Consider the following 13,726-nt stretch of genomic DNA (forward strand, 5'->3'; position numbering starts at 1 on the left):
TCTGCTGTGAGTGCTGAAATATTAATGGAAATCTCAGGGTAATGAAACAGGATTAACAATTATTCGTCACAAACATTTATCCCATCTTGGCTTGCTTTTCTGCATGGAATGCGGTTGAGGTTTGAAATCTCATAAATACAGATTAACAGTTTAGAGATTTGTGACTTCTCTAGTTGGAAACACATAAAAGTGTCCCCAAATATGACAGAAGAAATAGGGGGAACTGAATTTATAAGACTGGGATTGTGTGTATGTTTCTGAATCATTTCTCAGTAGTTCTGTGTAGAAACCCTGCCTGCCTAAATTCTAATATAATCTTCTTACACATTCTGCACAGGTTCCTTCTCCAGAGCGATGACTCCAAATCTGCCTGGTCTGATTGCTTTTGAGAAGGGCATGGATAGATTTCACTAAGCATGCCTAGGAAATAGTCCAGATACTGCGAAGAAGAGGCTGTCCAATCTCCCCGGTGTACCTTCACATATCTTTCTCTCTGAATTATTAATAACTCTGGGCAATATTCCTGCCAAAGTTATTATACTCGGTTAAATTGAAATGGCAATGTCAGAGAGGCATATGCTAGGGAAATTTGGATTTAAGTCTTAAATATGAAATGCAACTCCAGATGTACTGGTCTCAGCATAATACCAGAAATATAGACCCCTAAGAGATGTACGACCTAAGAGAGGTGGGCTCTGGCTGAGCTAAGCTTGGTACGACACACAAGTTTGGAGAAAAAGGGGGCTCTAAGACACCTTTTTTGTTCCCCCCAATCCTGGGGTCAGCAAGGGGCCGATTCAACCCCAGAAGCAATTGCTCTATGCTACTATCAAGGTAATGGTCCCCCTAGAGTTCATTCTACCATCTGGGGACTGTCAGAGCATGAGGTTCTGAGGCCACACCTGCTCTGGTCTCCAGCCCAACACACCACCTCCACTGGCTGTGCACCACTGAGAGATTTCGCTGCACAAAGGGAATCACCAGCTGCCCATTTAGGTAGCTTTTCAGGCACTGAGCGGCACAGACCAGCCCAAAGGGAGCTCAGGATCTGGCCTGTACAGGACTCTCTCTAATATCTGATTTAGGGTGGAATGTTGATGTGACGCTTTAAACCTGTTAAATGGGCTCTTCTTGTCCAGAGCCAAAAGGCAAGTGATCTTGGTTTAGAGTCAGTTTCAAAGGTGGAGGTACATGACTAGTGATGTGCTTACACACCCTTGAGCTGACTATTTTAGTTTTCAAGTCTGTGAAATTCCTCTCAGTTTTGGAAGATGGGATCAAATTAGAAACTAGACTTCAGCTGTGGAAATTGCTCCTGACTTTAAGGTCCATTTAAAGGCAGTGCTCAGTTTTAGCACATCTCCAAAAGACACCACAAACCAATCTCTGATGCTAAACAACAGAAATGTGGATTGATGCCTATCCCAGGAAAACCCTCACTATCTATGGTTAATAGTTGTTGCCAATGTTCCCCCACCGCAGCCATTCTGATGAGCAGGAATTGCGGGATCATATCTGCCACCCACGTTATGCTACAGCAACCAAATTATGGCCCCAACACAAATGCTGGCTGGTGCTTTCTCCTGCCCTCCCTAACACTCTTACGCTGGCATAGCCACAAGGCTTACCTAGTTGATAGACAAAACAAGTTCGGTCAAAGCCCTTGTAATTTAACTGTGGCATAGTCCATGCCATCATGGTTCTGTAGAAAGTTATGGAAGTGGACTTTTCCCCCCTAAACTATTTGGAATCACATTAAATGTTTCTCCGGACCGTGAAATAGAATCCATTTTATATGATGATTTGTGGAAAAACTGATGTACGACTGTAGTTTCACTCTCAGCAATCCCTTACAAACAAGGCAGAAATGGAAGCAAAGTACCAAATTGAGTTCCTAAAGTCCCAGAGTTACAGTTCAGGCTCATCTCTAATAGAAAGAAGCATTTGTGTTAGAAAGTGTGTGAAAACGATGTTCTTAGAAACCAAGATTATCTCTTGTAAACTCATTTTACCTTTTAACTGTCTTTAAGCTGACTCCCCTGTGCAGATGCATTTTATATTCATGGTTAACATGGCATTTGTGTTCTTCTCACAAACAACACTGCTAGAGAATAAACATCTGGACAACATTATTAAACCAAATACAGTAGAAAAAACTGGGGTAACTTCCTGATGTTCATGAAAAGCTATGGACCACACAAGAGTGTTTGTCACACATTAGTTACAATCAGACTTATAACCACAGAGATTTTAAAAGATAATTTGCAAGCAGCATGCAAACAATATCTATTTTGCAAAGTTTAGTGTTCTTTTCTAAGGACAAGACATACAAATACACACACAAGTGGAAAGTCTGTCAAGAAAAACAAGAAGAAAAGGAGGACTTGTGGCACCTTAGAGACTAACAAATTTATTTGAGCATAAGCTTTCATGAGCTACAGCATGCGTGCATCCGATGAAGTGAGCTATATCTCACAAAAGCTTACCCTCAAATAAATTTGTTAGTCTCTAAGGTGCCACAAGTACTCCTTTTCTTTTTGCGGATACAGACTAACACGCTGCTACTCTGAAAGAAAAACAAGGACATCCCTATAAGTTATACGTGTTCATGGTGCAGGGGAAAGGACTTGCTTAGTATGACTAGCTAAGGAAGACAAGTCTAAAGTGAGAACATTATACTTATTCAAACTCTGGAACCCCTAAAGCAACATTTCCTAAAATGTAGGACACATGCCCTTTCTTTTCACCCCTCCCCAGAGGACCATGAAGGACTAGTCAGGGGAGCAAGGAAGATCCATACATCAGGATGGGAGAGCCTTTAATAACAATGGAAGGATTGAAGGAAGGGTGCAATCAAGCCCCACTTTCATTAAAATGAAACCAACTTTCAAAAGTTTGGGAAACATAGCCCCAATGGATGGCAACAATGGAAAATTATCACAGCTGCTGTAACATGAAAAGGATTTCCGAGGGGATATGGAAACAGCACAAGTTTCCAAAGACTAACTGGAAATGCAAAAGAATGTAATACTCGAGTTTTCAAGTCCCAGCAAAGGTCAAAAGACAAGCCAGTTTGTTGGAAACCAGAGTCAACACAAAGGAATGGGCTACACCATTTGGCTGAGATTTGGGGGATTTAGTCACACAGCTCCTATTAATTTTCAGGAAACCAGTGAGGCTGTATCCTTTAGTTGGCTTTGAAAATCTCAGATGTTATTCCTGTAGTGAAACAATCTGGGCCAATATGAATTTATGGAGATTTCAAAGTGACCATCAGTCCTGTATTCAAAGTGGATTAATAGCCACCACCATGCACCACTATATTAAACCTACACTTATCATAAACTATTAAAATAATTGAAATTAAATACAAATAATTATACTACTCAGTACAAAAAAAGTCAGGCCACTGAACTGGTGGAAGTCAATGGCCTAGCACCTGGAACCAGCTGAAGTGCTAATTAGTTTTTGACAGCAATAGCCTCTTCTGCAGGTACAGAGACTATTTTCTTCATTTTCAGTTTATTCACCTAGTTCAGTTCAATGACTAGTTCATTCATAGTTACAAAACCAATTCAGAGTTAAAAAAAAAAAAAAAAGCAGGAAAGCTTGTTTTTCTCTTCCAATCTATTAATAGAAATTAGGTCTGAGAGAATGAGAGCTACCACTTCTAAAATATTGAAGGACATAATGGCCAGAAACAATCAGTTCAATTCCCTAACTACAGATAATACTGCCTTTGTTTAATGTCAGTTAGTTTTAAATGCAAAACATGTTTAAATAAACTTACTTTTTGTTTCTTATATATCCAGCACATTTAAGGTAGTTTTATTCAGCGAATTTTAAAAAATTGGAAAAATACTGTTTTTGTGCATTTTTAACTGAATTCTAATTTCCCTCCAAATGTAGCTTGACACAAATCACAAGTAGAAAATTAATCATTATCTGGTAAATAAGAATTGCATCATTCACCATTTTCTAACTTAATACAAAATATAAAAATTAAAAATGCAAATACATGTAAATTAAGATCAATAATTGCTTAAATAAATGTGTATAGATATAGTGCATCCAGCTGGTTAGCAAAAAGAAGAACCAAATTTAGCATACAGACTATATTTAGTTGCAAAATAACATGTTTTAATAGTTACCAACCAATGAGAATCAATCTTTCTTTAGGTAAATAAGTACAAATGAAAAACACAATTAAAATTGATTATTTAAATCAAGATTTCCTGCTTGCTGATTTAAATGATTAAAACTGGTGATTTAAATCTCTTTGATTTAAATCAATCCCTGCTGACTGTCTCCAGCCTCCTCCTGGCAGCTGCTTTAAATAAATAAGATTATGAATTTAAAGCAGGTGGTGATCAAGCTCTCCATTTGCTACTGTCTATTTTGCCTTATTTCCCCAGAATCATAGGGACTCACTGCTTCTTACAGACTGCATAGATAGTTGGCATAGGACGACTTCATTCCTAGCTCCAAGAGATAATTTCATGGCCCTACCTTAGGAAACTCATGTAGCAAATCATTTAAGAGTACAGTATCATGGAATCACACCCTGACTAATCAATTCAGGAACGTGATCCCACACTAATGCTGCCAATTAGGTTAACAGTCCTTTAACTCCACGTGTATCAAGATCTCTCTGCACACTCTGCTTATTGCTGTATACACGTTATTCTTCATTTTCTCTCTATTTTTTTGCCTCAGTTAAGCAGAAAGAACATGATCTTGCTCATAACAAGTTCTCGCCCCACCTCTGTCTGTTTGAATGAATGTGATCAAATAGATTCCTCCTACCTGGTGAAGCACTTCAGTTTGGTCTCTACTTTTTCTGTACTGCCTTCATTCCTTAGAAAGTGTATTGGAAAAACTTAAGCCCTGGAGTACAAAGAGAAAGATACACACAGCTTCAGTCCATATGTCTAGTTTTTCACATCAGTTTCTCTCATCCTCTCTTTCCTCCCCCAAAAGCAAATTAGAAGTCTACATTCCTCCAGCACAACTTTCTTGTCCTACAAAACAGTGAAACAAGTAAGCCTCCCTACTCCCACCCCCATCTGGTTTCACTGAAACATTTTAATACTAAGAGAATGATAATGCACTTATGAAAATAATGAAAATATTTTCCAAGTGTCAACTCTATGCAGATAAGGAAAACTTTGATCATTAGAAGTCACTTTATCTACGTGGAGGACCGATGCATTATTGTTATAAGTGCATTATCAATCTTTTAGCATTAAAATGTCTCTATGAAAAAAGTTCCATCCATCTAAGAGGCTGTAAGGGGAAAGCATATTTTTCTGGTGGAGCCATACACAGATACGGCAAAACACTAAATCACTTAAGAGAGGATTGGAGAAGCAAACATAATGCAGTTGGTGGCTTACCTAATTGCCTGGAGGTCAGTGTGATTAATGTGTCATGGGCCAGATGTTCCAGAGGTTGCTCTCCCTCAGGCTTCCCAGCAGGGTGAGTGGCTGCAACTGGCTGGGGGTAGGGCCAGCAGTGGGGGTTAGGTTGGGAGCGCCCTCCCACGGAAGCAGACCCTGCTCAGTATACTCCTGGGATAACCTGCCCCCTGCCTCAGCCTGCATTCATCCCTAATATCAAGACATAGGCTGCTGCAAGCAGTCAGGGGTCTGCCAGACACTAGAAGGAATAGGTCTCTGCTAGGAAGTTGCATCTAGACTTACTGAAAAGGCGGGTCACGTTGAAGTTCATTCATTTACTGCTAGCTTTTTTATAAAGACTTTCCATCTTTCTTTCCCAAGTGGTGGTTTAAAAGTTTACTTGCTTAACCATTTAGATGAATGGTTAACTATTTATAAGATAGAAAAACTGCCTTCATTTTGTGATGTGATTATGAGTTTCCCTTTGGTTGTTTGTCTGTAGCTTTTAAATCAGCATTTACATTTTTTTTAAAATGTCTAACGATTCATTATTACTAGTGCATTTATTTTTGCTGCTGGTGTGAAATGAAAAAAATACAATGGGCTCCCGATGTAAAAATTCAGATCCTGATCCAAACTTTCTTAAAGTTCCAGTCATCCAATGTGAGCCCCATCTGGAGAACAAAGGGTTTACTAACCAGACCACAGAAAATAGCAATATTCCTCTCAATTCAGGAGCCCACACATATCACTGGACCTAGTAGCAGCACATCTAAGTATAATCTGTCTTAAACTCTATTCAATCCTAACAATGGGGCCACTAATGAAACCAGTGGGATTACTCATGTGTTTACAATTAAGCACATGTACAAAACCGGAGTGTTCAGCACCTTGCAGAATCAAGCCCTAAACGCTTATTTTCCCCCACTCAGGAAATGCATTTCCCCCTTTTCTGTACAAAGTATGTTTCGGTTATTTACATCAACACCTGCCAAATACAGTTTCATCCAACTTGGTCTGTGGCCTTAGACCAGAGCAGTTTGAAAAAAATGGATTTTTTTCCATGGGGAAACTTCCATGAAAGGGGGGAGGAATCATTTTCAACAAAATTTTTCATGGACATTTTTGATTTTTGGTGGAAATTTGGGAAAAAAATGGGCTGAAAACCAAAATATTTCAATTTGGAAATGCTGCTGCAATGTCTCTTGGGAGTTGTAGTTCAGGTGCTTCAAGAGCTGGTTCTCCTTTATAGGCCGGGATCTCTGGTTGGACAACATCTCCCATGATTCACCACAGCCCACTTCCTTAGAGAGAGGAAGAAGCACATCATGGATGATGTAGTCTGGCTGGGGAGCCTAACCCATAGAGAAGGGGGACATGAGACAACTTAACTATAACTCCCACAAAGCACAGTCCACAGCATTTCCAAATCAGAATATTTCAGTTTTTGGCTGAAATATTTCAGGTTTGGGTCTTTTGTTTCCTTTATATAAAAATCTAATTTTCTCCAGAAAGCAGATGCTTTTTATGAAAAAAATCTTTTTTTTGAAAACCTATTTATCTGTCAAAAACAGTTTCGAAGGAAAAATTTTAACCATCTCTATTTTATACCTTTATCTAGCTCCTTTGAGAATTTCACATATTATGAGTGCTTATAGCAACCCCATATAAGTATTATTTGTAATTTTATTATTATTTTAGTTACAAAAGGTTGATGTGAGCTTAACTTTAAGCACGAGTCCCCTCATCAAAGTCAGTGGGACTATCACATGCTTTAAATTAAAACATGAGAATAAGTGTGTGCAGGATCATAGTAAGGGAGTTGATTAAAGCTAATTTCCCAGAAAAGTAACCAATCCCCTTGAAATTTCACATGGCACTTCTCATCTAAGGCTAGAATGGGAAATTTAAAACTTAAAATTAAAAATAGAGTTTTAAAGTTAAAATGTTTTAACTTAGTGTCCCCACAGTTGGTACTGACAAGGGTCAGCCTTAACAGTGTTTACCAGTAGAAAAGAAAGAAACAATGATCAGTAACAAATATTGTAATCATAAACTAAAGCTATCCTAAAAGTATTGTAAAATGTGGTGTCTGAACCCCCAGGATGATACAGACATCTATAGGTATCTTTGTTACATTCATTTACTGGACTAGTAGAAAAATGTCAGTAGCCTAAAGGTTAATAATATCAGACCTACTTACAAGCTTCACATCTCTTCACTGACCCATTTAGTAGAGGATAAGAAGTTGAATAAGCACAAACATTTCATTCATGAAGATACCTTCTAGGCAGAGCCAAAATTGCTTAAGACAGTGGACAGATGTGAAACTCTTGCTCCTAAGAACATTCAGAAAAGCAGCTCATACACAGGAGTAAGTATTAAAATCCAGTCTCATCTGGAATAAGTTATTTATTAAAATCCCATTTTAGAATAGAAACGGTGTTAGGCATTTAACTCTCATTTGGCACTAACTAGGAAATTCAAAATCCTGGGCAACACAATCCACCATTAACATAAGAACAGCCATATTGGGTCAAACCAGAGGTCCATCTAGCCCAGTATCCTGTTTTCCGGCAGTGGCCAATGCCAGCTGCCCCAGAGGGAATGAACAGAACAGGTAATCATCAAGTGATCCTTTCCCCCTTTCCTTTCCCTGTTGCTCATTCCCAGCTTCTGGCAAACAGAGGTTAGGGACACCATCCCTGCCCATCCTGGCTAATAACCATTGATGGACCTATCCCCCATGAATTTATCTAGTTCTTTTTTGAACCCTGTTATGGTCTTGGCCTTCACAACGTCCTCTGGTAAAGAGTTCTACAGGTTGTGTGAAGACATACTTCCTTTTATTTGTTTTAGACCTGCTGCCTATGAATTTCATTTGGTGACCCCTAGTTCTTGTGTTATGAGAAGTAAATAATACTTCCTTATTTACTTCCTCCACTCCAGTCATTATTTTATAGACCTCAATTATATCTCCCCTTAGTCGTCTCTTTTCCAAGCTGAAAAGTCCCAGTCTTATTAATTTCTCCTCATACGGAAGCTGTTCCATACCCCTAATCATTTTTGTTAACTCATTGTCTATTCATCTTACCCGAACCTCAGAGCAATGGAGCCACCAGTATGTATCCTGCTAATGTAAGCGGTAGAGACATTTAGAATGGGGCTGTATAGCATGTGTGTGACCATAATAGGCATACCTAGACAAACCAAAGGTGGAGTGATGTCCTGAACTCTGATTTGCCGCCTTTTGTTGCTTTGAGGTATCTGTCTATACAGTGTTTCCATTTGCAGACCTGCTGTGAATATACAGCCATTTAGGAGTCTTCTGCAGCCATTTTGAAGTTTTAAAGCTTTGGTTGGGATTGTCAAAGGAGTCTAAGAGTCCCCCATCTCCCGCAGGCTTCTCTGAAAATTTCAGCCTTTGTTTTTTACTTTAAAATGACAAATTTGATCATGAAACAAAGTTTTTAAAGCTTCAGAAACAGTCATGGGGGAATGCTCATTATTACTGTAGTGATTAAAAGGTGGTAGACAACAGCACCAATCTGTACTAGGAACACATAGTTAAATTAGTGTATGTGACAGGTTGGACCCCTTGCTAAGCCACCTGATGTGCTGAGATACCACTGAGTCTACCTGTTCTTCCAGCAGGGTCCCCCTTTAACCTGTCTTGCTGAGCCAGGCTCTTAAAACCTCTTCTAACACACACACACAGGCAGGGCCACACCCAGTAGCAGATCAGGTCTGGGAAGACTCAACTTAAGGGCCTTACTCCAACACTCAGATGTCCACCTCCCTTGGAGTGCAGACCCAAAGATATATTATGAAATTCGGCCCCTCCCTCAATGTGGAGAAAGGTATACACAACTTCTCAACCCCCCCGCAATCCCCCATTAGCAATTACAGAAACCAAGTTTATTATTAAACAAAATTAATTTTATTAACTATAAAAGGCAGATTTTAAGTGGTAAAAGGGGTAACAAACAGAACAAAGCAGATTACTAAGCAAATGAAATCAAACACACAAACTAAGCTAGTTTCAAGTATTTCTCACCCTAGATATTGTTGCCTGCAGTCTGCAAAGTTTCTGTGGTTCAGAGTTCTAGTTATATTCCTTTTCAGACTCCACCCCTGCCTTCCCTTTTGCAGTCTTTCTTCTTGGGCAGACAAGCCATGGAGAGGAGTCGTCCTGTTTGCCTTCCTCCCCACCCTTAAATTGGATTTACAAGTTTCCCAAACTTGATTCCCCGCCCCCTTTCCTTATAGTGGAAAGTTACAACAAGTCATAGAATATCAGGGTTGGAAGGGACCTCAGGAGGTCATCTAGTTCAACCCCTGCTCAAAGCAGGGCCAATCCCCAATTTTTGCCCCAGATCCCTAAATGGCCCCCTCAAAGGTTGAACTCACAACCCTGGGTTTAGCAGGCCAATGTTCAAACCACTGAGCTATCCCTCCCCCAGTCCCAGGTAATGTTTTAGTATCATGTGACAAGACCACCTCACTCTGTAATATCACAACATCCTTGAGTCAGTGACAGTATGGAGTGTCGACGGAAAGGCCAACCTTTTCACAGTCCATTGTTCTCGCTGATGGGCCATCCTCCCTGTCTGGCTTTCCCATTGTTGTACCTGAAGTGTTAGCAGTGGACATCACCCAAAGTAACATAGTTGAAATACAGATGCACAGTCAATATTCCTAACTTCAGATACAGAAATGATACAGGCATACAAATTGGATAATTGCATTCAGTAAATCATAACCTTTCCAATGATCTCACATGAGCCATCTTGCATAAAGTATCTCAGTTATGTCATATTCATATCAAACATATTTTCATAAAGAATATGGAATGACATGTCACAGTGTGTGTTTTACTATCCCTTGGGCCAGGCATAGCATAGCGTAAAGTAAATGCAGGGATAAGCTTTGACAATACAGGGTTCTTTACTGTGACATGTTTGGACCCTTCTGACAGTTCTGCACTGCTTTTTTATTTCAAGTGTAGCACACATCAGCTATTCATGTGACTACTCTACCAAATGTGACTTTTCATTTTGGGAGACATTTTAGTTTGCACTTGACCTGCATATTTGTCTTTCAAAGAGTTCCTGTGCTTTGTTCCTTCATACAGGTGTTCATAGGGAATCCCAATGGAAATGAAGGAGGAGAAAAACCCTCTACTCTGCTTGCTCTGAGACTGGGTAAGAGAATAACAGAAGAACAAGAGGAGAGAGATGAAGGTACATGATGAATCCTATGTATCTCTGGACAAGGAGAGAGGACTCTCTGTAGACTACTCAGTAATTTAAATTGTATAATATGTTCTGATACCACAGTGATGGGCATAGTATAAGAACATAAATAGGTAGATTTTGTGTGTGGGAGACTCTTCAGACTCATGATGCAATGTCTCATGAGATATGAAAACAATGCTGTGTAAAACTTTCAGACTGAAATCTCTAAACTCTAGAAGATTTACCTGGCTTTGGCCAGAAACAGGAACTCTTCAAGGTTCACACAAACCTTGAAGACTCAAGCTGGGCCTTTCCTTCTCACAATTTTCCCTCACCTAACAGACTCTAGCTTCCACTTCACATGCTAGGAGCTGTATGAACACATAAGAGAAATCCCTACCCTAAAAGAGTTTACAATCTAATTTAAGACTATTTTTATTCTGATGTGTATTACTATAGCAGCTAGGAGCCCCAGTCACAGACCAGGACCCCATTGTGGTAGGCGCTGTACAAACACAGAACAAAAAGACAGTCACTGCCCCAAATTGCTTACAATCCAAGTATTAGACAAAAGACAATAGATAGATACAGACAGACTGGCTGGGGAGTACAAGGAAACAATGAGACAATTTTATCCCACTAGACAGGACAGATACTGAGTGGAGAAAGGGATAGAACACACAAGCAGAATGAACAATGTGATGGTGATTAGTTCCTTGGATGATTTTACTTAGGATGGGATCATCTAAATGGAAAGAAAAGGGAAAGGCAGGGAAGGGAAGATGGCAAAGGGGAACAGGGCAGACAGAGGAGAGGGTGAAGGGGCAGGTGTGGAGTGAAGCTAGGGTAGAGACTGAGGGAAAGACAGGATTGGAGCAAACAGCCAATCAGTGCAGGCAGAGGAAGTAAGACCACTTTCTATGGATTTGACTGGAGTATCCAAAGGTGACAGTGAAAGGAAAAACATGGTTACACAGACTCGCCTTCGGTTGTGATGTTCCATACATAAGGGGTGACAATGGAATTCTTAAACAAATTAGATTGGGAATGTCTTAATCCTGACTACCTGACTTTACTTTTAAAAAATGCTGTTGTATTCATTTACTTTAAAAAATGATTACTTATTGCAAAGTATTGAAATATTCATTTCTCTTGCCAAATGGTATGTTAACTAAATTCCGATAGAGTCTCACGGACTTTCAGATTCGTCATTTTTAATACTTTACCTGGCAAATCTGCTTTATTATAGTATGTCACTTTCAGATCTTGTGTGGTATGCATTGAGGTTTTTGATGCAGAGCGGTTTTTACTTGAAGCAAATTCTACTCTTTCATATCTAATACCAGTTGCCCAGTTTAAATATTTTCCTGCAGATAAAATAGTTTGAAGGTAAACACAAACCAGCTGATAGGAGCAGCTATTTTCCTTACAGTATCTGCACGCAAGAGACTGAAAATGTATATTCCTATGCTACTGTTAGTGTAAACAACAGCCCACAGAAGGGCCAAACACTAAAGCTTGGATGCTGAAGGATTTTTATGTTTATCTTTTCTTTTAAAAGAGCAGTCTAATGACTGAATTATGGGCCCAGGAGGATAGTATCTTTCAAAATTAAGACTGAAGGGCCTCAGGGTATTGAGCGAAAGCCCCAGATTGAAAAACGGCTACCTTTTTAGGGACAGATCTTTCCTGTCACACGCCAGCTAATCTTCCCTGCGGAGGCATGAGAGTTTCAGACTCTGAAGCCAGATCCAAGTTAAAGTTTGGCAGCTAGATCTTCTCTCCATAATGAGCAAAACCAAAGAAATATAGGATCTGACTTTTGCAGCTCAGACCCATCTCTAACAAGGAACAGATGTAAAAGTGAGTTACCATTTGAGATCATAGACTTTAAGGTCAGAAGGGACCATCATGATCATCTAGGTCAGTGGCTCTCAGCCTTTCCAGTCTACTGTACCCATTCAGAAGTCTGATTTGTCTTGCGCACCCCAAGTTTCCCCTTACTTAAAAACTACTTGCTTATAAAATCAGACATAAAAATACAGAAGTGTCACAGCCACTGATGCTGAAAAATTGCTAAACCGTTCTCATTTTTACCATATAATTATAAAATATATAGATTGGAATATAAATATTGTACTTACATTTCAGTGTACAGTATATAGAGCAGTATAAACAAGTCATGGTCTGTATGAAATTTTAATTTGTACTGACTTTGCTAGTGCTTTTTATGTAGCCTAAGCAAATACGTAGATCAGGGGTCGGCAACCTTTCAGAAGTGGTGTGCCGAGTCTTCGTTTATTCACTCTAATCTAAGGTTTTGCGTGCCAGTAATACATTTTAGCATTTTTAGAAGGTCTCTTTCTATAAGTCTTTAATATATAACTATTGTTGTATGTAAAGTAAATAAGGTTTTTAAAATGTTTAAGAAGCTTCATTTAAAATTAAATTAAAATGCAGAGCCCCCCAGACCGATGCCCAGGACTCGGGCAGTGTGAGTGCCACTGAAAAAATCAGCTCACGTGCTGCCTTTGGCACGTGTGCCATAGGTTATCTACCCCGACCTAGATGATTCGACATACCCCCGGAAGACCTCTGCCTATCCCCAGGGGTACATGTACCCATGGTAGGGAATCACTGATCTGTCTGATCTATGTGAGTTGAAGGGTTCTTTGTGCCATAGAGACCCTTGGAATGAGTATCTGTGCTTTTGTGTTTGGGCTTGTGGTAAAACTTTAAAACTGCCCGAAGTCTGTTAGTCTGCCCATATTCTGTTTTTTCTTGGACTCAGTCATGCAATGAGCCCCATAAGGGATGGAAAATCGATGCCTGTGCATAGCTCATTGTAGGATCAAGGCCATAGTTTGCAAGTTCTTCAGTGCAGGAACAATCTTACGATGTGATTGTATCGTGCCCAGCCCAATGGGGCTGTGATCCCTGATTATTGCGGGCTACTGTAATATTAACAAAATTAAGGCTAATTTTTGATTTGTGATTGTGGGTGTCCAAATGGAGGTGCCTTAAAAGGGCCAATCTAAATGGGGTTTTTAGAGGGTGGCTCCTCACCAAAATTACAGGCCTTAAAGCTAC

The sequence above is a fragment of the Eretmochelys imbricata genome, chromosome 2 (assembly GCF_965152235.1).
Source record: "Eretmochelys imbricata isolate rEreImb1 chromosome 2, rEreImb1.hap1, whole genome shotgun sequence".
NCBI lineage: Eukaryota > Metazoa > Chordata > Testudines > Cheloniidae > Eretmochelys > Eretmochelys imbricata.